Source organism: Dermochelys coriacea, chromosome 10, assembly GCF_009764565.3.
Source record: "Dermochelys coriacea isolate rDerCor1 chromosome 10, rDerCor1.pri.v4, whole genome shotgun sequence".
In the NCBI taxonomy this organism is placed as follows: Eukaryota; Metazoa; Chordata; order Testudines; family Dermochelyidae; genus Dermochelys; species Dermochelys coriacea.
In genome coordinates this window covers 61,718,477-61,744,037 of record NC_050077.1, presented here as the reverse complement: position 1 = coordinate 61,744,037, position 25,561 = coordinate 61,718,477, and the positions used below count along the sequence as shown (strand labels likewise).

Below are 25,561 nucleotides of genomic sequence, written 5' to 3'. Positions count from 1 at the left end.
AGACATACAGGACCCTTTTCTCTGAAATTACATTTTTCTCCCTTTTCTTCTAGCACATAAATTGTGTCAACATTATGTTAATTTTTTTTGTAAACTGTTGAAGTGTTTAACTTTGGTAGTTGGACATTAGATTGTAACGGACTAACACTAGGCTGTAGGCTACCCATAAGATACTTGTTAGCATTTTCATACTTCCCCTGTTTTTCAGTGGTTTGCAACTTGGCTGTAGAAATCTGCTCTGAGCTGAAAATTTGGTATCTTGATACTTGCAGATACGTGTGCCTGGACTTAACTTTAAGCATGTGAACTCACAGTCACAAAGTGGGGCACATATGTAAGTCTTTGCAGGATTGGAGACCAAGGCCTTAACAATAGGAACAAAAAGGCTTGTCCATAAAGGACAAACTACAATTTGGATGTTTTAGATGCTTTTTGTGGTGTTACTAGCCTTGAAGTGATTTAGATTTTATACAAAGTCTGAGGAGGAACTTGTACTGATACTTAAAAAGATTATGCACACAAACAGAATAGCAATCACTCTTATCTTAGCAAAACTGTAACGTTAACTATATAGTGTTACTTTGGTATTGGCTGTATTCCTTGTGCTTATTATAGAAAGTGAGTAATGCTGCAGAAGCTCAGATGATGCTTTGTCGTTGGCAAGGCAACTGACAAAGGCTAGGAATTTTAAATTGTCTACAGGAGTTAGGTGCCTTTCTGCCATTGAAAGTCAAGGGGGTTAGGCAGTCAGCTCTCATTAGGAAGCGTTAAAACTCACCCCAAGATTTATAAGTGCAGGCACTTTGCGCGCTGCGCGCTAGCGGTGTGTGTGTATATATATATATATATATATACGCCTAACGGGCCTGATAGCACAGCTCTGATCCCTGTAGGTTTTCCTAATGAAATCTGATTTTTCTGAGATTGGGTCAAGCTGTGGTTTTTCACTGTGATGTAATGAAAGATTCTGGATGCCAAATTGGACCCTTAGTAGCAAGTACACAAAATAGGCTTCCCATGACACCTAGGTCACTCTGTTGCCTTCAGGGAGATTGCACATGGGTAACTTTTTGGTAATTACATAATTTGGTAATTAAATAACAGTGCTGCTGGTGATCATAAGAAGGATAGGGTGCAGCTTGTTCCCTTTTAGCTATGTTAGTTCTGCAATACATAAGACAGAACTTGCTTTTGTCACTAAGTATAACTCTGCATATACAGTGGGAGCAGATCTGCTGACTCGGTGCTCGAGGTCATATGGAAGGTCAGTGGCAGAACCAGTCACAGAACTCAAGTCTTATCTCTCATTGTTCTGTTCGTCAGACTTGTTAAGGTAGAATCATACTTTAATGTGTTCTTGTTTGTCTATCACAGATGGAGGGCAGTGAAGCAGCCTCCTTCTTTTGCTAGTCTTTCCCAGTTGTCAGCCTTCATGATTTGGGGCTATCTTATGACCTAGAGCAGCGACGGGCAAACTTTTTGGCCTGAGGCCACATCGGGTTTCTGAAATTGAATGAAGGGCCGGTTAGGGGAGGCTGTGTCTCCCCAAACAGCCAGGCATGGCCCGGCCCCCCGCCCCCATCTGACCCCCCCCCGGCTCCTCACCCCCGACAGCCCCCCTGGGACTTCTGCTCATCCAACCCCATTTCCTGATGGCCCCCCGGGGACCCCTGCTCCATCCACTCCCTGCTTTCTGTCCCCTGAACCCCCCGCCACTAAGTGCCCCCGCTGCCCCATCCCAAACCCCCACCTCTCCTTCCTGACGGCCCCCCCAGGACCCCTGCTACATCCAACCACCCCTTTTCTCTGTCCCCTGACTGCCCCTGGAACCCCTGCCCCTGACTGCTCCCCGCCCGCCCCATCCAACCCCCCCCTCCTTCCTGGCTGCCTCCAAGGACCCGTGCCCCCATTCAACCACCCTGTTCCCCGCCCACTGACTGCCCCGACCCCTATCCACACCCCCATTCGCTACCACCTCTGGCCTCTATCCAACCCCCCATCCCCCAGCTCCCTGCCTCCTTACCGTGCTGCCTGGAGCACCAGTGGCTGGCGGCGTGGCTGCACTGGGTCAGGCCGAGCTCTGCAGCTGCGCTGCCCCAGGAGCCCACTGCTCCGCCACCTCGAGCATTGTGCTGCGGCGCAGTGAGCTGAGGCTGCAGGGGAGGGGGGCGGTGGGGGAGGGGCCAGGGGTGAGCCTCCTGGGCTAGGAGCTCAGGGGCCAGGCTGGATGGTCCCGTGGGTCGAAGTTTGCCCACCTCTGACCCAGAGGAATCTCTGCCTGCATTTTTGTGTATTGGAGTACCAGTGTTTAAGGCAATATTCTGTGGTTCTGGAAAAGAGAACTTCCACGGTGCCCTCTTTCCCCTTTTCCCCCCGAGATCATTAAACAAGCTAATTTCAGAGCACCATCAATTTTCTAGCCTGCTTGAGACATATTGTTTAAGGTGAAGGAAAAGATTGAAAAGGGGACTGGACAAATTGTAGGGCAAAATTAAATGTGTGGTGGGAACTTTTGGTGGGGGTGGAGGTGAGTGGGGGAAGGAAAATAGAGTTCCTCCAGGCAGAAGGAGAGTTTGGGCTTGAGAAGAGAGGTTTGGTGGAAGGTGAGAGTGGCAGGCAAAGTGGGAGGACAAAGAGAAGGAACAGGAGAGTTCAGAGAAGGAAAGTAGGTGGGGAAGGAAATGCAAAGTAACACCTTGTACTGTAAACAGTTTCAATTACCTTTAACAGAAACACAGAAATCAATTAAAATTTTGATAATAAAAGAAGATGCTGGGGGAGGAAAAGGAAAAATAGAATGAGTAACTAAACAGAAAATGTAGAAAATCTCATGAGAGAAAGTAACAGAATAGAGATGAAAGGCTGGAGTCAGGTAAAATTAAACAGTATGCTGAAGCACGGCTTTGAGAGACATGATTAGGAAAAATACAGAGACACAGAGGGAAACTTAGGAAAAAAGGAGACATGGTAAAATTGTTTTTTTTTATTGATCATAATTGCTACTGATCTACCTCTTGAAACAAGGTGCCATTTTACATGGGGGGAAAAAGAATTGTCTTGTATACTGGGTTTGTGGGTGTTCTGTACCACTTGTGACCAGGCTCCTTCTCCATGTTTCATCATGCATTGCCTGGCAATGATACTGTGGGGGTTACACCAGTTGTGTCTCAGCTGATAAGGACATAGCTAAAACTATTACATTCTTCACACCAAGGCAGTTTGATGATTCTGCCTGGACCAGCTTTTTCATTCTCAAGCTATTACACCTGTTGCCATGATTGCCAGAGAATTTTTTGTACAAAACTAATACTTCATAAAGTACAGTAACAGTCTGTGACAATTGAATATATTGTACCGTATAGTAAAACAAAATACAAAACAGATGCCAGTTCTTTGTTCATTCTGATCACAGAAGCCTCATGATTATTGTTCCAATGTATGCTTTATCAGAGTTGGTTTTGGACCTGCCTAAATTTCATTATATAGCTAATATTCTTTGATCATATTCTGATATTTATATATGTTCATTATCAATTGTTTTTTCCTCTTTCCTAGCAATAAAGATCAAGTTTACATAAGTAGTTTGGCAAAAGCAAGATGGACCAGAGCTATTCAGAAGGTAGGCACTTCTTATAATTACTAGCTATATAATGTGCTGCTGTAGCTTAGTTTTCTTATGAAGGAAAATATGAGCTTCAGATCCACAGCTGTTGTAAATGAGTGCAGCTCCATTATACTAGCTGAAGATCTGGCCCTGGAGAAGTTTTGTTCAGATGTCTTTGATTCACAGAAACACTTCTCACCGTCTCTTGAAAAGAGATTATCTTGAAGAAAATAGAATGGCTTATTTTGTTGGATAATTTTTTAGGGTTCTGAAGATTATATTTTGCCATAATGTTAATTGTAGATAAGGCATTTTAGCTGCAATTCATGTTGAGTCAGAAACATAAACTTTCTTCAGAAAGCAGTAGCAGAACAAATAAAAAGATTGCAAACAGTATGATGTATTTCATTTTAAAGTTTAAAATAAATTGTTGCAAGAGATGTTCTATCCAGCAAATATTCAATAAAGCTGTATTGAAAATGTCATCAATTGAAAATGCATTTTGCTGCTGGTTATGGCAATTAGAATTTGCACAAACAATATAATTTATTAACAGAGTTCAATTGCTTTAAGTGCTTTCTTATTGCCCATTTCTAAGTTGCATTCTCAGTAATGTGACTTGGTTGCCACAGATGATTGGGCCCCAGGCACAATACTCGTCATTTCTGGGTCAGCAGTTCATATCTACCACAAGTTACTCAGTAGCACTATCTGTTGTTGTTATCTGATGGTTGAAAAGGGTGGTCCAGCTGGAGAAAGGTGATGGTATTAATTCGGTTCCTGGAGCACATCAGGTCCACATCAGGTTCTTCACCTATCACGATTAGCACCTCTTGGTACACTCAGCAGTGCTACTGAATATGGTGTGCATGGAACTGAAAGTTAACTACCTGCTCATCTGTAGAGATGGTTCCTTCAGGGAAGCACCGAGTTATGGTTGTGCTCAAAAATCATGAGTCAGGCCTCAAATTATGAGACTGGTTTAAAATCATAACTCTTTTTAAAAAAGAATAATAGACTTGCGGGGGAGGGGGTTAGCTGTTGAGTCTTTACAGTAGACTCAGGTGGTGATGTAGTGTGGAGAAATGCTCAATCATGAGGTCTAGAAACATACTCCTTTTTTTTTTCCTTCCTGAAAGCTGAGATTCTCATGTAATCACTTGACTCCAGGAGTCAGCAGCCCTTTTTGTATCGTAGATGGCCATACCTGGTTAAAACTTTGAGGTTCTCATGCCTAAATGAGAGATTATGTTTAGCATATGACGTGGTTTTTCACTGCTTTCGTTGGCAACATGATCACCATTGAGCTCTATTCTCCAAGAATGGATTTGAGCTGTGTTGCTCCAAACAACCGTTTACCCAGTTTTAGGTGGCAATCTGCTGAGCTCATGTTTGAGAGTCAGAATGTGCGTCTGCTGCTCCTTACTCCACAAGAAGCCTTGCTGATGTCAATGGGACTGCCAAAGTGAGTAAAGTTATCATGGAGTCTGGCCCTCAGTACATATTTTACCTTGTTTGGAGAGTTTGCTTAAAGGATAAATTCAGTTGCCAGGGCCTAGCTCAATTATCTTGTCTCAGGGTGAGAGACTGCCTGACAGGAATCTGCCCTTGAGGCCAAGGAAGAGTAGAGGAGCTGTGGGAGTAGCATCTGTATGCCTACCATCTTTGGGGTGATGATATGGATAGCCCCTGTGGAGCTGGGTTTTATATAATCCCAGGGTTGTCTGCTTTCCTTTATCTTGTCTTCCTTTCTGCCTCCAACCTTTATGCAATGGGAACACACCAGTGCCAGGTGCACAACCACAAAGATAGGGGCAGGTTCTGCTGCTATGTGCCTTCCACTGTCTGATCACTTATCCCGGGGTGGCCAACCTGAGCCTGAGAAGGAGTCAGATTTTACCAATGTACATTGCCAAAGAGCCACAATAATATGTCAGCAGCCCCACATCAGCTCCTCCACTGCACCGTCTTCTGCCAGCACCCAGGAGATGACAATGGCTAGCAGTCGTACTGTACCATCTGCTGCCAGCAAGATGTATAAAGATCTCCCCTCCCTCCCCACACCTCCCGATCAGCTGTTTCATGGTGTGAAGGAGGCTCTGGGGGGAGGAGGGGAGAAGCGAGTGTACTGCAGGCTCAGGAGGGGCAGGAAGGGGTGGAGTGGGGGCAGAGCCAAGGGTTGAGCAGTGAGCGCCCTACAGAATATTGGAAAGTTGGCGCCTGTAGCTCCAGCCCCGGAGTCGGTGCCTATACAAGGAGCCGCATATTAACTTCTGAAAAGCTGCATGTGGCTCCGGAGCCACAGGTTGGCCACCCCTGATTTATACAATATTCAGCAACCAAGAAATAGCCTCAGCCTGCATATAAAGCTGGGTACCTGTTGGATTCATTGCTTACTGTGAAAGAAGAGGCATCAGATAATCAGCATCTATTGATTATGTAGTGATGATCCCAAGTCCCGCTGCTACTCTGAAAAAGAAATTCTCTACTGTTGGTGCTACCTAATACACAGTAAGTAAGAGCAGACTCTGTCCCATAGCACTCAGGAAGCAATGAACTATATTTATAAAAGGAGGAAGAAACTTTGTAATTGTGAACTGCTGGTTTGCCTTCTTGTGAAATACTCTTCTAAATTAAAAAGCTTTATGAATAATCCCAACTGTACATACAAAAATGATGGGGTATAAATTAGCTGTCACCACTCAAGAAAGAGATGTTGGAGTCCCTGTGGGTAGTTCTCTGAAAACATGGACTCAGTATGCAGCAGCAGTCAAAAAAATGAACTAAATGTTAGGAACCATTAGGAAAGGGGTAAAGAATAAGACAGAAAATATTGTATTGCCTCTATATAAATGCATGGTACACCCACAACTTGAATACTGCATGCAGTTCTGGCCACCCCATCTCAAAAAAGATACATTCGAATTGGAAAAAATACATAGAAGGGTAGCAAAATGATTAGGGGTATGGAACAGCTTCCATAGGAAGAGAGATTAAAAGGACTGGAATTGTTCATTTTGGAAAAGAGACAACTAAGGGGGGAAATAGAATGGAGGTCTATAAAATCATGAATGGTGTGGAGAAGTTATTTACCTCTTCACATAACACATGAAATAGGGGTTACCCAATGGAATTAATAGACAGCAGGTTTAAAACAAGCATAAGGCAGTACTACTTCATACAACACAGTAAACCAGTGGAACTTGATGCCAGAGGGTGTTGTGAAGGCCAAAAGTATAACTGGGTTCAAACAAGATTTAAATAATTTCATAGAAGATAGGTCCATCAATAGCTATTAGCCAAGATGGTCAAAGACATAGCTGCGTGCTCTGGGTGCTCATAAACTTCAGATTACTAGCAGCTGGGGCTGGATGATTGGATGGATCACTTGATAAATTGCCCTGTTCTGTTCACTCTCTTTTTAACATCTGGCACCAGCCACTGTCAGAAGACCAGATACAGGGCTGGATGGACCATTGGTCTGACCCAGTATGGCTGTTTTTATGTTCTTAAAAGCCAATTGGGCTCTAAAAAAATGAGCTCATTAAAGTGTTGGCTGCCAGATATATGATCAGCATCCTTCTCGGGAGACGTAGGGAAAATGCTTGGCAGGGTGATGAAGTCAGCCTCGGCTTTCTGCCGTGGTGAAGACTTTAATTTCTGCCATTAAAGATCACTGATTCATGATACTTGACAGTTAATCTATGGGTGTAAATCACTTTTGGGGCCTATTACTGTTTAATTGTGTGTAGATATTTGAGAGCAAGCTCTGGTAAAATCTCACCCAGAATCCTTATTTATGTTGTTTTTTTTCCTGAGTGCTCTTAGCTCAGAAGAAGAGAACAAAATGCCACTTGTATCATGGTGTCGCTTCAGAATAGGGAAACAAGTGTGTGAATAGCAGATACTCTGTGCCTTTTTCAAGTCTGTTTTATACAACAGTGTGTGTATTTTTTTGGAAATTATATTTGCTTGAAAAGGTATTTCTAAGCCATGGCAGAATCCAGAGCTGTGTTTTGACAAAGTTGTCAGTGTTGAAATCAGCTTTATAATTAAGACTGTTGTTAGAATCCTAATTCGTTTTGCTTTGCATTCTTATGTTCATGTGACACAATTTGTAGTTAACTTCAGAATTCATTTCTTTGTGACTTGCAAAGAGGATTTTCTGCATTTCTCATAATCATGTTAAACTTGCTAAAAGATGTTAACACACAATGGAAAAATGCAGACACTTCAAAAAGTTTGTTGGGATAGGTTTCAGAGTAGCAGCCGTGTTAGTCTGTATTCGCAAAAAGAAAAGGAGTACCGGTGGCACCTTAGAGACTAACAAATTTATTAGAGCATAAGCTTTCGTGAGCTACAGCTCACTTCATCGGATGCATTTGGTGGTTTTTTTTTCCACCAAATGCATCCGATGAAGTGAGCTGTAGCTCACGAAAGCTTATGCTCTAATAAATTTGTTAGTCTCTAAGGTGCCACCGGTACTCCTTTTCTTTTTGTTGGGATAGACATTGATTTTTAAACTCTTTTGTGTCGTCTTTTTAATATTCTTTTTTTTTTTCCCTGTTAGTAGCTTTCTTCCTTTCATATTCAGGACAGCTTTTAATTAACTCAGGAATGTGTTTAAGGAAAGAGAAAATATAAAACATAGAGATGCATTAGATATTTAGGAGAGAGAATCTCCTATAGAATTTACTATAGAACAACACTGAAAACCTTTCTCTTTTTGTAATGTTCATCTGTGAAACTTTAGTCCATTGCAAACTGTGGCTGGGGAGTGTGTCCATTTATATCTTCTTTGATCATTTTTTTGGCAGGCACTCTTGAAGGTGCCAACATGATAAGGGTTAACATTATGAAATCTTCAAGGTATAACTGAGTTTATATTTACAGTAAGAAAGTTACTAATCCTTCAACATGGAACAAAAATGTAGTTTCAGACAATTAGTCATATTGTAGTCTACAGGCCGGTTTCTTCTCCAAGTAAGCAGTGACTGCTTCATGCAATTCCGGGTGGTTGTGTAAACCTGTGATTAGGAAGCTTTCTATTGCAGAAATGTGGCCTCAGTTAAATACTATGTGATAAACTCACTTGTAATATTTAGAAAATGTGAATGCAAAGCACGAAACTAATGTATTGAAGTGGGAAAGTATGTTCTCTGCGTGGAAAGTTATTGACTGTTTGGAGGTAGGGAAGAATAATTAAATGGCTGCTGTATCCATCAAGAAATTCAAAGGCCAGTCCAGGAACTCCTTCCACTGACTTCAGTGTAGGTATCTTGGATTTACTCTGGTGCCCATGAGACCAGAATCTGGTCCTAGATTTACATGGTTCTGTACTGAAATAAATGTCAAACTCCATGAACTAGCCATAGAGCATTCAAGTGTAACGTTTATGCCATTTTTACCAGCTTTGTCATCATTTGTGGCATCCCAATTCTGAGTTAGCCAAAGGCTGTTCCATCAAACAGCCAGAGCTGGAGCTCAGAGATATCTGGTACTACCCCTTTTCCCCCAGACACACCACACTATCAGGGATTGCAAAGTATAGAGGGTTTAAAGCTGCTACATCAGCTCTGTGCCACCAATGGAATTTCTAAGTAGCTGGTGATTCTAATAGGGTGCAAAAAGGCAATATTCTAACAGGATATCCGTCCCAAAGAGCTCTTTAGCTCACTGGGGCTAATGCATTTTCCCCACACTTATATTATTCACCTGGCTTTCAGCTGCAAGGATCAGATTGAAAATGGTTTGTCTGTTTGTGTATTTATGAAGGAATAGTGCCTGGAAAGGTACATCTCTAGTTTGGCTACTACATGGCAGTGTTTGTGTGTATCTTCTAAGCATTAATATCATACTAGTTGCTGGGACATCTGAACATCTTCCACAAAGCATGATGTCTCCATGTCAGCAAAGCACTTGGGTACATGCTCAACTTTAAACATGTTAGTCTTATTGATTTTAATGGGCCAGATCATGTGCTTAAAGTTAATCACGTGCATAAGGTTTTAGCTGAATCAAGATCATAAATGAGTAGTCTGTGTAGTTTCTAAAATTGTCCTCTTGGGCTTGGCTGTCTTCTCTTTTTCTAGGCACACGTAGACAGGGTTTATTATTTATTGGAATGCTAATGCAAAGAAGTGAGTCTTATTGGTTGTTCTGAAGATAAGTTTCATGGTTATTCTGTCTTTTGGCATGGAGTTACCACAGCAGAGAGTGAGCTGCTAAGAAAACGGTCCTTTTCTCTGGCTAGTCTTAATCTGACTTGAGTCCAGACTGGAACCTACCCAGAATACCATTGGTACTGATGTGTAGCTGGTGCTAAAAAATCTTACCTTCTCTAAAAATGGAAGGAGAGAAATGAGTGGGTGATTGGAAAGCTCAAGAGTGTCAGGAAATGGATTGAGGAGGGAGGTGGACCTCTGCCTCTACCCTCTCAAAGCAAGAGCTTGGAAATGCATATGGATAACAGTGCTACAGTGTATGTCTACATTGCAATTAAAAACCTGCGGCTGACCCAGGCTCACAGGGCTCGAGCTAACAGGCTGTTTAATTGTGGTGTAGATATTCGAGCTCAGGCCGGAGCTTGAGCTCGGGGATTCTCCTCCTTTATGGTGTCTTAGAGCCCAAGCTCCAGCCTGAGCCCGAATATCTACACTGTAATTAAACAGCTCCTTAGCCTGAGCTCCGTGAGTCTGAATCAGTTGACTCGGGCCAGCCATGGGTGTTTAATTGCAGTATAAACATACCCACATTGGTTATGATGATAGCACTCAGTGTGGACAGGAGTCCTAGCTGCAGGAGGTGAGTCACAAGGGACCCAGAAATCCACAAACATTCAGAAGCCAGTCTGACAGGCGCTTGAGGGTCTCGATTTACAAGGCACAGCTTGGTGCATCTCAGCCCACAAACAGCAAATGCATCCCAGCAATCATTATAATTCAAGTGAACTACTAAAAGGGGGGACAACCTGGACTAAGTAGACTTCGTTTTGCCTGGAAGAGCCAGATACTCTCCCTAGTTTGTGCAAGCATAAGCCAATGCTATTGAGGTTCTGAGCCCCTGAAGGCATTAAGTCTGCCTGGTGCAGGAGTGTGACTGAGCTAACTACCCATTATCCCTACTCTGCCATGGGGTCTGGAGCCACCTCTAAAAGTGGGCAAGGCAAGACCAAGTCATCTGAGAGTGTCTGTCTCTCTCTCTCGGGCAGTTTCCACCAGCAGGGCTCCTAGGGAGCCCCAATTGCCCTCCCTCGTGGAACTGCCTGCATTGGGGTGAGGGTGTGATTTCTATTTGAGACTTCTAAACCCCTCCACTAATCGGTGCAGATCAGGTGACTATTGTTTCCCACCACCACCATAGCTGAATGGATGAAACCATCTGAGTTCAGCTTGGTATTTTTTTCGGTGTATGTTTGGCCTCAGTCATAGGTGTTTTGGATGCCTGCATAAAATCCTTGTATAGAAGATGATTGGACTACCTTTCCATCTCCCTGCCAATCTATGACTCAGCAGCTTCAAATTTCAAAGGCCATTAAGCCACAGTGAACTTCAGGCCCTAGAAACAGCCAACATATGGTGAAGGATCTGCAAATCAAGAGAGAGAAAGCTTCTTCTAACTGATGATGATTTGGCTTTCTGGGAGTTGATCATGTCCCTGTCTGGAAAAGGAAACCAAATATAATAAAGCACCAGTGATAATAAGTCTTTAGTGCTATGGAGGGAGTAACCTTGATGGTGAAAAGCACATGATAATGGTCAGACCAGTGTGATTTCAGCACAGAGATATGGTTGAATATATAGCCAAACCTCTTGGAGTTTTCCTGAGCCATTTCTGCTGTTATGGTATTTACTCTAGTTTTCATTATTCCCTCATATGCTCTTTCTGTACAGTTTAATGACTTTGTAACTTGTACTTGCCATTTCTTTTGTTAATGCATTCCCTTCCCCCCCCCACGTAAAAGGAAACAGAAGGAAATTGTGAGTTTCACTCATTTCCCCTAGAGGGAATATAAAGGCAATAATTTATGAATCGCCAGTATATTGTGAAAACGAACTGAGTTAAAATTTTCAGAAGTGAGTTAATTGAAGTCACATTGACCTTCAATGAGACTTAAACTCCCAAATGCCTAAAGCCCAGATTTTTAAAGATATTTTTGTATTGCCCCATTCAGCCTTGCAACGCCTAAGTCTCATTTTCAAAAGTGACTTAGGTACATAGGAGCCTACGTCCCAGTGACTTTCATTAGGATTTTGGCTCCTAAATCAGTTAAATGCCTAAGTGTCATTGCTCATTAGAACAAAGTTTAAATACTTTAAAAAAATCTGGGCCTTAGGCATTTTGGAAAATTGGACTTCAGCTCCTAAGTAGTTCTGTTATTTGAACTCTTTATTAGTAAGACTGTAAGATAAATATACACTGGCTTAAAAGTGCATTGCAGAGATCACACAGATCAGTTTAAAAATAAAAAAGTACAAGTATAAACCATCTCCAACATTTTATATCACTTTGTTGTGTTTTGAATTCCAGTTTGTCTGATTATTAGAACTTACTTCAAATAAACAGGGCACTAAAATACCGTTAGAGCATACATGGTATATGTTTGGTATACCTTTTTGAACCAGTTTATTTCTATGGATTGTTGGATTTCCTGTCTTATCTAGTACTTTTGAGATGTTTTCCCATCTTAAGGCTAGTAAAGGAGATAATTGTATTTTTTTCCAGATATAACATAGACCTAACAAAAAAGAACACCCTGATAAGTACTTCTTGCAGAAGTATTTACAGTTCTAGTGTTAGTGCAGAAGTGAATGGAATTTGAGCCCTTTCTCTGAATCATATGTTGCAATCAAATGATTTTTCTACTGCGGTGAGTTCCCTTGATCTTGCCACTTCTCTCCTCAGAGAAGAAAAGAAAAAAAAAGGGGGAGGCCGGGGGAATCAAATGAAACTCCTTCAGAGAGAAACTATAAAGGGCTCTGGAGGTCTCCATTAAAAAGCACAGTGCTAGTCATCTAGATTAAACGAGCTTTATAAATTACTAAGAGACTTTTGATATTTGGGCACTTTCTTCACTGTGAGTTGATGTTCCAAGCCCAGCAACACCTTTTGAAAAAGAAAATAAAAGGGGAAAGATGGTGTTTTCAAAAAAGCAAGAAAATGATCTCAATGCTTGATTTCTAGATTTGGACCAAAATATTTCCCTAAATTTTGTTTGAAAATGGGAGATATTCTAAACATAGGTAACTTTGGAACTAAAGTTGGGCAGAGAACAATAATTTCAGTTAGTGGAGGATTTTGAGTATTCAGAAATTGATTTTATTCCAGTTCAGAACAATAACCAAAGCTTTTGAAATTCTACATAAAATGGAATTTCCGTCGTCCTTCCAGCTCTGGGAATCCTTGTGTTGATGCAGTCTCATCAGACACCTGCCTGGTTTCTGACAGAATTTCGTCAAAATCAACACAGTGACGTGGAACATTTTTTATTTTAATGAAGCAGCAAATTCTGATTTTAAAAATGTTGGGCTTTTTAAAAAACATTTCCATCTAGTTCTATTCAGAATTGTTCTTGCTGAAAAAGAAGGGTCCTTTCAGAAAGATAAGTTTGAAAACTCTGATTTATTGATATTACCTTTCCATTTGTTCACTTTCTTTGTTACTGATTATTTGTATAGTGGTAGCGTGAGTGCCCACCAACCTGATGTCTGAGTGCCTAGGCACTGTGCCCATATATAACAAAAAGAAAATCGAGGCTAAATATAAGACGAGACAACAGATAAACACAACAGACAGATGGCAGAGGCATGGGGCAAGAGTGAAACACAGTGGTGATTAGAGTAGTATGCAGAGGTCACAGAACACCAGCTGCATTAACCATTGTAAAATGATTTGTGGGTGTCTCATCATAAGTTTAAAGGTTTTCTTTGTCTTCTGTCTCATTCAACTTTTCTTGGGGTGAGGTGGAGAGGGGAAAAGTGGTTAAAATACCATTAATAGAGAGAATGGGGTTGATGTTTGGAGTAATAACCTTATCCCCTGTATGCTGGGTAAAAGGCTGGAACAGTATAAAGTGGGTCTAAAAGCCCTACATCTCATCAGAGCCAACTCCTGTGCTGGGGCATGTTAACCCCTCACTGACAAAGAAAGGGCTTGGGAGAGTTTGTGTGTGCTAAAGTAGTCCTCCCTCTCCAGCACTATCAATCATGCATGGTAGGGAGCTGGGCTTTAAAAGGAGGAAACTACATTACATAAGTGGGAAGCCCTGAGAAGGGAGGAAGTAGAGTAGCCCCTGGAATGGCAGGAGGCCCCTTACTCCAGAAACCTCCCAGTTCTGGGAGGAGGCCAGCAAACCTCAGGGGTAATAAGCCTGGTAGGAAGGGGCTAATGTGGCTATCCAGCCATAGGGATGCCAATAAAGCTGCTACCCAGGCACCCCTGAAGTGAGGTGGTGCCTCAGAGTGAGTTATTTATTTTTATTTTGCCTTGTTGTTGACCTCAGGAGGGACTTGTTTTGTGTTGGCCTGAACGTTTGCTTTTCCCCCACCTAGAAGTAAAGTTAGGCAGGCCCACAAGGGTGAGGTTGCTACCAGGACTAAGAGGCTGTGGCTTCTACTAGGCCAACCCCATGGTGGAAACTGGGCATGGTGAGGGGTCCCAGCCCAGCTAGGGAGACTCTCTTTTTACACTTCCCTTGGCACAGAGGTGGGCAAACTACAGCCTGCGGGCCACAGCCGACCCGCGAGACCGTCCTGCCTGGCCCCTGAGCTCCCAGCTGGGGAGGCTAGCCGCCAGCCCTTCCCCCGCAGCCTCCGTGTGCTGCGCTGCCAGCACTCTGGCCCGCCGCTCCTGCCGGGGAGAGCAGTGGCGTGGCTGGCTCTGGCATGGTAATGGGGCAGTTGGAGGACAGGCAGTAGGGGGGGTTGGATGGGTCAGGGTTTGGGGGGGGCAGTCAGGGGGCAGGGATAGGGGGTGGGGTCCCAGGCAGGAGGTTAGGGGCAGGGGTTCCCGGGAGGGGACGGTCAGGGGAGAAGGAGCAGGTGGGGTAGTAAGGGGGCAGATAGGGGGCGGGGGCCAGACTGTTTGGGGAGGCACAGCCTTCCCTACCCGGCCCTCCATATAGTTTTGCAACCCCAGTGTGGCCCTCAGGCCAAAACGTTTGCCCACCCCTGCCTTGGCACAAGGGACCCTGGTTCTTTGCAAGTCCTTGAGTACAGAGCACAGTGTAGGCAGGAGGGCATGCCAAGGCTGGAGCCTCTAAGACACATCACAGAATCCTCCTCTTTGAATTTTCCTAAATTTGTTGTATTTGAGACATTACAGTTCACATCCCAGTCATAGGTCCCTGCTGAACTACTGAATCCCAGCAGCTAGAACTTCAAACTGATGTCAAATGATCTAAAACTCTATCGTGCCCAAATGCACACACAAACACAATTCTTAATTTCTTCACGTTTTTTAATGTACAGTTGCTGATGTAGTTTCTCAGATGCAAGTCAAAATTGTGAAGTGAAAGTGAAAGAGTGGCAAACAATGATAAATGTATTAAACTTTCCAGAGAACTTATCTAACTCTAGTATTTGATAAGTCACTCACAATGCATTTTTCTTGTAAGAATGTACAGTTTTATTTTTATCTCCTTAATTCAAATCTGTCAAATTTCCTTTAGTATCCGCAGAAAATTGTGGCTGCTTTTTTGTACATTACGCAAATTTACACACAACATTGTAGTCATTTTTCTGTAATATTCCTATTACACATCTTGCTTTGAGACAGAATCTATGTTGTGCAGTTAATCCCCTATCAATTTTAATTTAATTGTACAGCAAAATGGCACTGAAATTGCCTTTGATTCATTTCTTTATAATGTTTAACAGATTACAGATTTTGTAAAGGATTTCTGTATAAAAATTACCTAAGTCAGGGGTTCCCAACGCAGTGACCGCGGGCACAATGGTGCCTGCCAGGGCAGTTGTGTGCACCTGCAGGACACCATCCCGCCGAAGTGCCACCAAGAAGCATTGACCTAAGTAATGGATATATTCCATCTTTATTTTGTGGCTCATGTATTGTCATTCATTTAATGATTACACAAATGGTTCGTTGTTGGAGCCTGACCTTAACTTCTCCCAACTTCTGGAATTAGTATTTTATAGGTAGGCCATGTGCACTTGGAGCTGTGTTTGGACATCTCAGCTCTGGAGCTGGAAATGCAGGACCAGCCTTATATCTGCAGTGTTGTTGCAGTCCTGAAGTAGAGCTTTGTGTAAGCTTGAAAGCTTTTCTTTCTCACCAACAGAAGTTAGTCCAATAAAAGATACTATCTTACCCATCTTGTCAGTTTTATATATGGTATGCCCGTTCCTGACCATTTTTGCTTAAAGTCATTACTGGCTAGGGAAGGTAAGCTTTTGTCTTTGCAATCCAAATAAATGAAGTAAACTACCTGTTTGTTTTTGTTTTTTTTGTTTGTTTTTAAAACCAGAACCAACATTTCCTGGCTTTCATAAACTTTTGTTGTCTTATCTTAAGTCTTGGCATTGTAAATTACCATTGAAACTTCTCAGTGTTGCTTACTATTTTAGAGTGAAGGTCTAACCATAAGTCTTACTTCTGCATTGGAACTGCACTAGAAAATCCAGGTGCAGAATTGGGGCATCATATTGTTTGCATCATACTAAAGTCTGCCATTGTAAGATTGTACGACAGCTGGTCCTACAGAAGACTACATCTGTTAAGAAACATTTTAAATAAAATCACAAGTGGGAGAGTGGTGAGAGGTAATAGTGAGACTGGGCAAAAGAAAAGCTTTTGGAAAGGTTAGAAAACAGCAACTATCACTGTCACTTTAGGGGTGAACTTCACTTCTGATCTCTTCCCCACCATGGCCCCCAATCTCTCTCTTGTGAATCCTATTTCAAGTGATAGGCCCCTAACTGTACTCTGAAGTTCCCCCCACTTTAGACTGGATCCCCTATTTCCACCATCCAGCCATGGTTACAAGGTGAACGGTGCCTTATATGCCCTGACAGCCCCTCAGAAGTGCATGCACCCACTACTTCACCATCTACAGATTAACCAGTACCCTGGGAGATGTCCCAATAAAGCATCTGACCTTATTATGTAACATTTAAGTGGAGTATATTTTCTGGAAATTCTTTTAGGCTCGCATTTTCAAAGATGCCTAAGGCAATTAGGTGCCCAATCACACTGACATTCAATAAGAGCTGTAAACATGACTCCCTTAGATTTCTTTATAAATCTTCCTCTGAGTGTTTCTTAAACTGCTACTGTACACTATCCACATACTGTGAATAACATACTGGAGAAAACTAGATGAGGGAATGGAATTGTGCCTGGTGTTAGAACACAGATTGTATAAGTACACAGTGAAGAATGGCATATGCAGCCTTCCTACTCTTGGCTGGCTTGAACAAGGGCCTCATAAATTTGCACACACTGCATTCTGGAGAGTGCAGGCACTGCTCCCTTTAGGGTTCACATTGATCCAGAGAGAAAAGGGACTGGTAGGCAGAGCCATGGAGCCAACCTCTGACTCCACTTAGGCATGTATGAGTAAGCTGCACTTCACAAAGGTCTGTCATACAGTATGCTCAGTGACTGCGCATGTGGAATCTCCCTCCATGGGTATTGTGCAGCTGCCTACTATCCCCACTATGGGGCTTTGCCCAAATGGCACAATATAGAACATACTAACCTGGGAGTATATTGCACTGAATTACACTGAAATTCATGTGTCGTGTTAGAGGGGCAATTCTTCTGCAGAAGCCATGTAAATAAATAGAAAGGTTGAATGGCAACATATCACCTTTATAGGTGCTTCCATTTCATGGTTCATGTAAGAGAATGAGTCGCATCACTTGGGCTCTGTGGTAGAGAATTTGACTCCTGGTGTCAATAACTCAATATGTATCTGCAGATATATTAGATGTAAGTAGATGTCCACCTCTTGGCTCCTTAACACAGTAAACACGGTGTAATGTACTATGTGTAGGGATGGAAATAAGGGAGGGTTAAAGGCTTTCTCTTCTGATAAAGGGGCTGTGGGGCAATCACATAAGTAAGATATTTTAAATCTATAACACAATAAAGTGCAATTTGCTGTAAATATTGTGTTCTTCATACCCATTACACTAGGACACCACACTTACAAGAGAGATAAGTATCTTTATTCTTGTGATATCAAGGGAATAGTACCCAGAAGGAAAGTGCAGCCAGTAGAGTCCATGCAAAATCTTAATTCTTTGACTAGTAGATTTCAAAAATCCAAAAGTCTCTCTTGAAAAGTAAAATTAAAAAGTAAAAATAATGCTAGAAGAAACGTGCCATTTGATTCCATTTAATAAATTCACCTTTGATTAATGACAGGGTAAATGTTAAGGTGCTACGTTTTAGAAAGGTAAACATAAAAATGAACTTTTGTCCATCATAATCATTGCTCCCACCAAACTTCCATAGTTCCTTAACATACAAGTCAAAACAAGATTTGTCCAGCTGCTAATATAGGGGGCTCAGTCTGGGATCTGAAAATCAAGCTGTGTTATTTCTACTGTGAATGTTATAACTCCACTTACATCAGTGATTAGAGATTCTGGAATCAGAATTTAGCTGGCAATTAATCTGATCCATAAATCAGATTGATAACATATATATTTATATAATATCAGCATTTATAACAAATGCAGAGATTCATCAGAATGTTCAACAGCCCGTTATCTCCAAAATTCCCCAATAAAGAAGGTAGAAACATTTGGGATGTGTTAAGAATGAAGCCAGAACATCTGCCTTGAAGGCATGCCAGTGGGCAGCTGGAGGTACACTTGCATGGGGCTAGCTGAAAGAAGGAAAATCTGTTAGAGTTAACATAGCGGGCATACAAAAAGCTGCCCAAGATAGGCAGAGCCTTGTTTGTGCCCTAAGCAACGTTTGACAGCACAGGAATGACTCTGCTAGATCAGAATATAATATAGTTTGCTCTTCCACCGCTATACTAGAACTTTGTGAAATACATAAACTCCTATTGGGCCCTGTCCCCTCCTATGGACAGGTTTCACACACTCTCATATGCTAACAACCCACCTTGTCTCCTTCCTTCCTTTGACCTGCTCAGGCTAGGAGTGAAATCCTCTTACCTGTTTTCAGGTCTTGGTGCCCTTGATGACGCCTCTTCCTGACTGGGAATACAGGAGATGGTGTTGAAAGTAGGAAAAGAAGGAGCACAGCTAGGGAGTTCAATATGCGCTGGGGCTAGAATCAAACAGAACTGCGGAGGGTGCTCTGACTTGCAGGTGGCAGAGTGAGGCCTTCTCCATGTCTACACCTAAATCCATCACCAACTGTGGTAACTTGGTAATAGGCAGGTATGGCTGAGAAGATGCATATGGCCAAAACTTCATTCCATTGACATCAAAGACAAAATTCCCATAGACCTCAATGGGACCAGCTTTGGCCCATAAGTAGAAAATACAGCAACAACTGCAAATACAGCAACAACAGTCATTATAACAACACTTCAGTCCTTTCTCAAGCAAAATGTTTATCTCTTTTCACTAGTCTTCACTTGATGAGTCAGTGATGCTCACTTCAGTTATGTGCATCATCAAACAGTTTTCTTTTCACTTAGATGAGTTACTACATAAAAACTGCTCCAATTCCCACTATCCACTGCTTCAAAGTCAGTTTGAGGTCTAAATTAGATTATGGTAATATGAAGCGCATTGATATGAATAGGAACATGATACCAAGTTGTCATTGTGTCACTGAATTGTTTTCTGAAGCAGTGTAGTCAAGATCTCTCTCCATGTATAAAAATCATGAAAGGATGCTCAGTGGTTAATCCTGGATCAGATGGAGACTGTGATGTTGGTGACTGACAATCTTTGAGGAATTTAAGGGTAAGGTGGATAAACAAAGAGATTAAGCCAAAGTCTTGTCTGCAGCATGTGTTGTAAAGAGGTGGAAGACTTGTAATCATTAAAAGTTAAGGAAATATCATAAGCTTAAATCTTGTTATTCCATTAAAAAAATCTTTGTGAAGCTATAGAATCAGGTGATTCCAGACATCTTAGTTACACCCACTGCTTAAGATAAGTTTGGGCCAGTTGTCAGTTGGGACCCCATGGAAATATGGCTTTTGAGGGTGCCAGAATGCCTTGGAGAAAGGGGGAGGGGTATACTAAAACGATAGATCTGCCACATTTATGACCTTATGTTCAGGTGTGATCTTTGATACTGTGCATGCCATACTTTGCCATCTACACAACTGAAAATGACATTTTGTTGGACAAATTGTGTAGTTTGTGCCCTGAAAGGTACAAAATGTGTGCATTGTTTTGTGAGTGCAATATTGGAGGTTAGTTTGAACTCAAGTGAAAACTTGGCCATTGGAGTATAGTCAACTAAACCACCCCCTCTAATGTACAATAGGTGTAAACGGCAAAGTTTATTATACTTCAGCATTTTTTGAATTTTGTTTCTGTATTCCCCTGGGCATATGTACATTCCACATAAATTTCTTACAAAGCAAAATTAAATGTACAATTTGACCTCTCATTAAATATTTATTTGCAGTTGGACCTTTACTGAAGAAATTAAAGATTCAGTATTTAAATTTGTCCTTTTTCCATTTTTTCTACTACTTAATTTAGAATGTGGTTTTCACATAGTGAGATGATTTTACACACAATATTTTTACATCATTTGAGATCTTCAGTCTCAGTTCTCTAGTTACAAAAAGAGGCTACGTTTGCATGTTTTCTGACTGTTTTTTTTTCAATTAATCCTTTGAAGATGTCTGTGTCCTTAACAGCACTGCAATGTTGGTCTAATAACTAATTTATTTAATTGAAGTCGGTGAAATTTCTCACGGGCTCAAAATTAAGCATGTGTCTAAGAGCTTTGCTGTGCTAGGGCCAAAGTGCTCACCACCTTGTGAAATTGAGCCCATCTTATATAAATCTAGTACTTCTAAGGAACTTTTTATATTTGAAATCAAAGCAGTGGCAGAAGGCCTGTGACAAAAGGCCAAGTGCTAAAATAGCTATCCTTTATCTATAGTAATTGCTATCCTCTTTTTAAGACCTCACTGCTCCTCTACCCCCCTCTTTCTTGTTTATCTTAAATCACACCACTCTTGGGGTTCTGCATCAGGGACTGGACTGGACTCCTTCTGAGCTCATCAGTGCTTTTCTATGATTGACTGGGGATACCTCTGTGACTGATGTGAAGGCACTCTCTTTCCTCCAAGGAGTGAACACACTGAGCCAGCTTCTGATCTCAGTGACACATGTGTAAATCCTGAGTAGTTTTATTGAAATTAGTGTAGTTACTCCATATTTAAACTGATGAAACTAAGACCAGGATCTGGCCCACTGTTGCTGCACTGCTCAAGCACCAGCTGCTTTCAGAAACTAGAAGTGAAGGCCAGGCAAATATATATTTTTAGTAGCTTCGTACTCTGCTTAGAAAAGGCCATCTCAGCTTCTGGGTTTTTTTTCCCAAGAATGCATGTATGTGCGCACTCATGTGTTTGCACACAACATATCATTTTTGTGCAGTTATCTAACCTACTGGTATTGATAGTTTCTTAGAAAGACTTATTGATTGCTTTGCTTGACTTCTCTCTGCTCCAAGGTGACATTTCACCTGCAGTACACAGTGCAAACAGAATAGACTGCAATAACCAATGAAAAAGGATGCTAAATTTCCTGTGATATATTGCTATTGATTACCACACAAAATCTAAGAAGATTATCAATTTTAACTAAATGATTCATAAGATTTTTATATTTTCCCTGCAAATTCCCATTAATGAAACAACATGGCCATTGATGTTTGTCCATTGAGCTAGATTACAGTTGTCTAGCACACTTAGAATTTTAATTTCAGGACCTTTAAAGTGTTTCCCCCCTATATTATGTAAAAGTGAATCATTAAAACTTTCAGGCTTTCAATAAGAAATGTTGTATCTTATTAGTATCTCATGCAGTGCATTGCTAATATACTGGTTTTTGGGGAAAAATGGTTTGTGACCCACACTATTTTGGTCATACTTTTAATTAAGATGATACCAAAGCTATAGACATTTTGGTTAACTTATGTAGAACTTTAGTCAATGATTGTCTTGGAGCTGAGATCATGTAAGTCCTGATCCAAAGCTCACTAAAGTAAATGGAAAGACTCATTGATTTCAATGGGCCGTGGGACTAGATCAACGCAGAGTTTATGCGTTCCATTTACTTAGGCTTTAAGGAAGACCGGATGTGCTGCTCCACAGCACAAGTTACTCGGGTCATTTACTCTTTGCATCAAGGCCCTTCCCTTTTCTTTTCCCCTTTTCTTGCCTGTTGCCATTTAGCCTCCCTGCCTCTCTGTTCTGCCAATAAAGCCAGCATTTGCCTGTTTGTCAGCTTCCTCCACAACGGTCTGTGTTATCTTCTGCAATCCTCTTTATACATGGAACATGCTCCCTGAAGTAATCCATAAAGCCCTCTCCTCCTTCCAACCCCTCTTCTAGACCCACCTTTGCTGCAATGCCCACAAGAAATCAGCCAATCAACGACGGTTTTGCTGTGCATCAGTTGATGACAGCTGACTTTATTTTAACATTTGAAAACATATTCCCTTTAGAAATCATGCAGTTGTGCAAGTCATCTCTAATATCATGTGACCATATTTCCATTACAATCATTTTTTCCCTCTCACTTGTATCCTGTCTCCAATTAGATTGCTAACTCTACCCTGCTGAATTAGCAATCTTATTCTGCAGTACCTGGGGCTCTAAACGCTACTGCATTACAAATAATAAATAATACTGACAAGGTATTCTACACCTGTAGTGAAAATATTACGGTAATGATGTACGTGCCTCTAGAACTGAGCCCTGCCAATGTTTCATTTCCTGTTCGTTCCGATTTAGAACCAATTCCATGTTGTTACTTTGTCTACCTGGTGAAGGGAAATGAAGAATGTTATTGCTACAGTACTTTGATTTCCACACTTGCATTGTAGTCTCTTGAGAGTAGCAGGCTCCACACATGAGCATGACTTGGTATTATTGTTGACTATAAACCAGTTTATTTTAATAATTCATCCTTTTGATAGTTTTCATGAAGTTCAGATAGCCAGTAAAATTCAGTTATAGAGTATATGTGCATCTGCAGCAGATTTGGAGGAAAATGTTAGTGTATGTTGGGATTCCCCCCGAGACCTTTTCCACTCTGCTTGTCCAGAACACCTTGTCCAGTTCTGGGAGAACACTTAATCCAGTTCTCTGGAATAAAAAAACTCTGTTTGACTCCAGATTTTGTCACTCAGGTTCCTTTATCTAGCATATAGCAAAGCTACACTGATTTGATCAGACTCAAGCATAGGGAGTGGAAATCCCCTTCCTTTATATACATTACATTGCATCTTATTTTTCATGATTGGCTTGGTAACTTTTCAGGAACCAATTCCTGTACAGCATGCTCTGTCCATGTGCTTTTCATGTAAAACCTGATCTTTACATCATCTCTACTTTCCTGATTTACCTTGTCCATTGTTAGTAAGTGGTCCCCTGGATGTTCTCCTTCTTATCTTAGCTGGCTCAGACAATCTGTCTTTTTTAGCCTGCTGTCCTATTTACTTATCTGACTTAGGCTGAAAATAAAACATTTGTGCTAATGATCTGTTTACCTTCCCAATTCTATCCTCCAGGTGTTAACTTCTCCTGTCAGGCCAGCTAATGCTCTCAGCTAATGTGCAGTATGAAAGCAACAAAACACAGTCTCTTATTTTTCATGCTCTGATCTAATACTATTTTCATAGATTCATAGTTTAAGGCCAGAGGGTCCATTAGATCATTTAATCTGACCTTCCTTACATCACAGACCATTAAATTACACCCTGTCACCTCTGAATTGAGTCCAATATCTTGTGCATGTATGTCATAACTTTATTTAGCTAAAGCATGTCTTCCTGACAGCAACTTTTCAGCAAGTTAAGGTAAATTCTTCTTTGTTACACTTGTGCAACACAGTGGGTCAGTGGGTTCACCTTAGCTTCAGTTACAGTGAATTAAAAAGACCTTATATTGCTAGTGGCTCCATTAATGAATTGAGAAAGAGGGATCCACTAGCAATATGATGTCTTTTTTGTAATTCACAGTAATTAAAGTTAAGGTAAACCCAACGAGATGCGCTCTAATGAAGTTTCTGACCAGTAAGTCATTTATTCAGCATTCATTTGATCATCTCTCTGTGTTCTTATTTGTAACTACATTACTTGAGTTTTAGGTTGCTGTTTGAGAAGTTCATGCAGGTCATTCCAGAAAGATGAAACAAACTTCAGCCTCTATAGGGGAGGTGGTGAAGGAAAGATGTTGGGTTCTTAGTTCAAAGGGAACATAGACTTAGGGGTCCTTTTGAGTATGGTGTGTTGCTTGCAGGGCTGTGCTCTGATGAACTCAGACCTGAAATCCTTAATGTTAGAATTGGAATGATACAGATCTCTGACGGTACACCTGTTTTCTTAAAAATAAAATCCAATTCAGGACTAAGAGAAAGAAGCTGGAGAATTAGTACTATGTTACTAAAAGACAAAGAATTCATGAATAAAATGGAAAACCATATTGATAATTATATTAAGGACAATCCCTTACAGGATATATCCCTGGGAACAAGCTGGGAAGCCAAGGGGACATAATATCTCATGACAGTTATAGGAAAAAAAGTCATAGGCAAAAGCAGACTGACTTAGAGGAACAAATTTACGATTTGCAGAAGCAATATTTTATATGACTACTAACAGACTTGCTCACAGAGATTAAGAATGTGAAAATAGCATTGGAAGTACTGATCATTTAAAAAACCAGACAGCTCTCCTGTTTGCCTATTAAGGTTCTACAAATGGGGGAACAAGTCGGGCAGAGTATTAGCCAGATTGATTTCTAAACAGAAATATCAGAACAGCGATACCATACTGTATGGACAAAAATGGAGCACTCCAAATAAAACAAACGGGTTAACAAAATACCAGTGGAATATTTCTCCAGGAGATAGATACCAGCAGACACCTATACGTGGAAAATATTGGAAGTTAGTATACTGCAGGATCTTAAACTACCCACACTCCCTCGCAATGAAAGACAGGTGCTAGATGGTCCAATAACACTGGAACCGATAGTTAGTTAGTTAGTTCATCATTTAGAATCAGGAAAGAGTCCTGGACCAGATGGATTCACCTCTGAATCCTATAAAATATTTTAAACACAGGTAATTCCCTCATTAGAGTTCATTTCAGTCTTCTGGGTACCTTCTAACAGGCAAATATAGTTTTGATACCTTAACCCAATAAGGACTTACAGGATCCAGCATCTTACAAACCTATCTGATTAATAAATATAAACAGTAAGATTCTGACTCTGATACTGGCATCCAGATTAGTGACAATAATGCCTAAACTGGTGCACCAAAAACAAGCAAAAAGTGTGATACAGCACTAGTAAAGTGCTTACATTCTAACTATAGATGCAGAGAAGGCATTTGACTTGGAGAATACCTATTTACATTCAGAATATTGGAGAAACATGGTTCAGGGAAACAATTTCAGAAGCAGATCAAAATAATCTATACAAATCCTAAAGCATGTATTTGTGGAAATGTTGCAAAAACTGAGCCAATACCATTATAGAGAGGAACAAAATAAGTATGTTACTTATCACCCTTGTTATGGGATTTAATTATGAAACCAGTTGCACAAAAGATCAGAAATTCAGGAAATAAGTGTATTGGTAATAAATAACAGTTTCATTATATGCTGATGGTCTTATGTGTTTCATACAAAATAAAATTAAAAGTTTGTCAGTATTAGAAGAATTATTCTTCTAATTATTATTCTATTATTAGAAGAAATAATTGAAACTTTCATCAGGAAGTGGCTACAGAGTGAGTTACTCTC

The 25,561-nt window shown here is 41.1% G+C and overlaps 1 protein-coding gene across 1 annotated transcript in view; it reads left to right on the top strand.

The window, feature by feature from the left end:
- The first annotated feature begins 1,091 nt into the window (after positions 1-1,091).
- UNC13C (unc-13 homolog C) overlaps positions 1,092-25,561 on the top strand; it is a 476,401-nt gene continuing 451,931 nt past the window's right edge. Inside the window, exons 1-2 of the mRNA XM_043493368.1 lie at positions 1,092-1,264; positions 3,556-3,619. The gene's annotated coding sequence lies outside the window, so the exon portion shown is untranslated. The remainder of the gene's footprint in view (positions 1,265-3,555; positions 3,620-25,561) is intronic.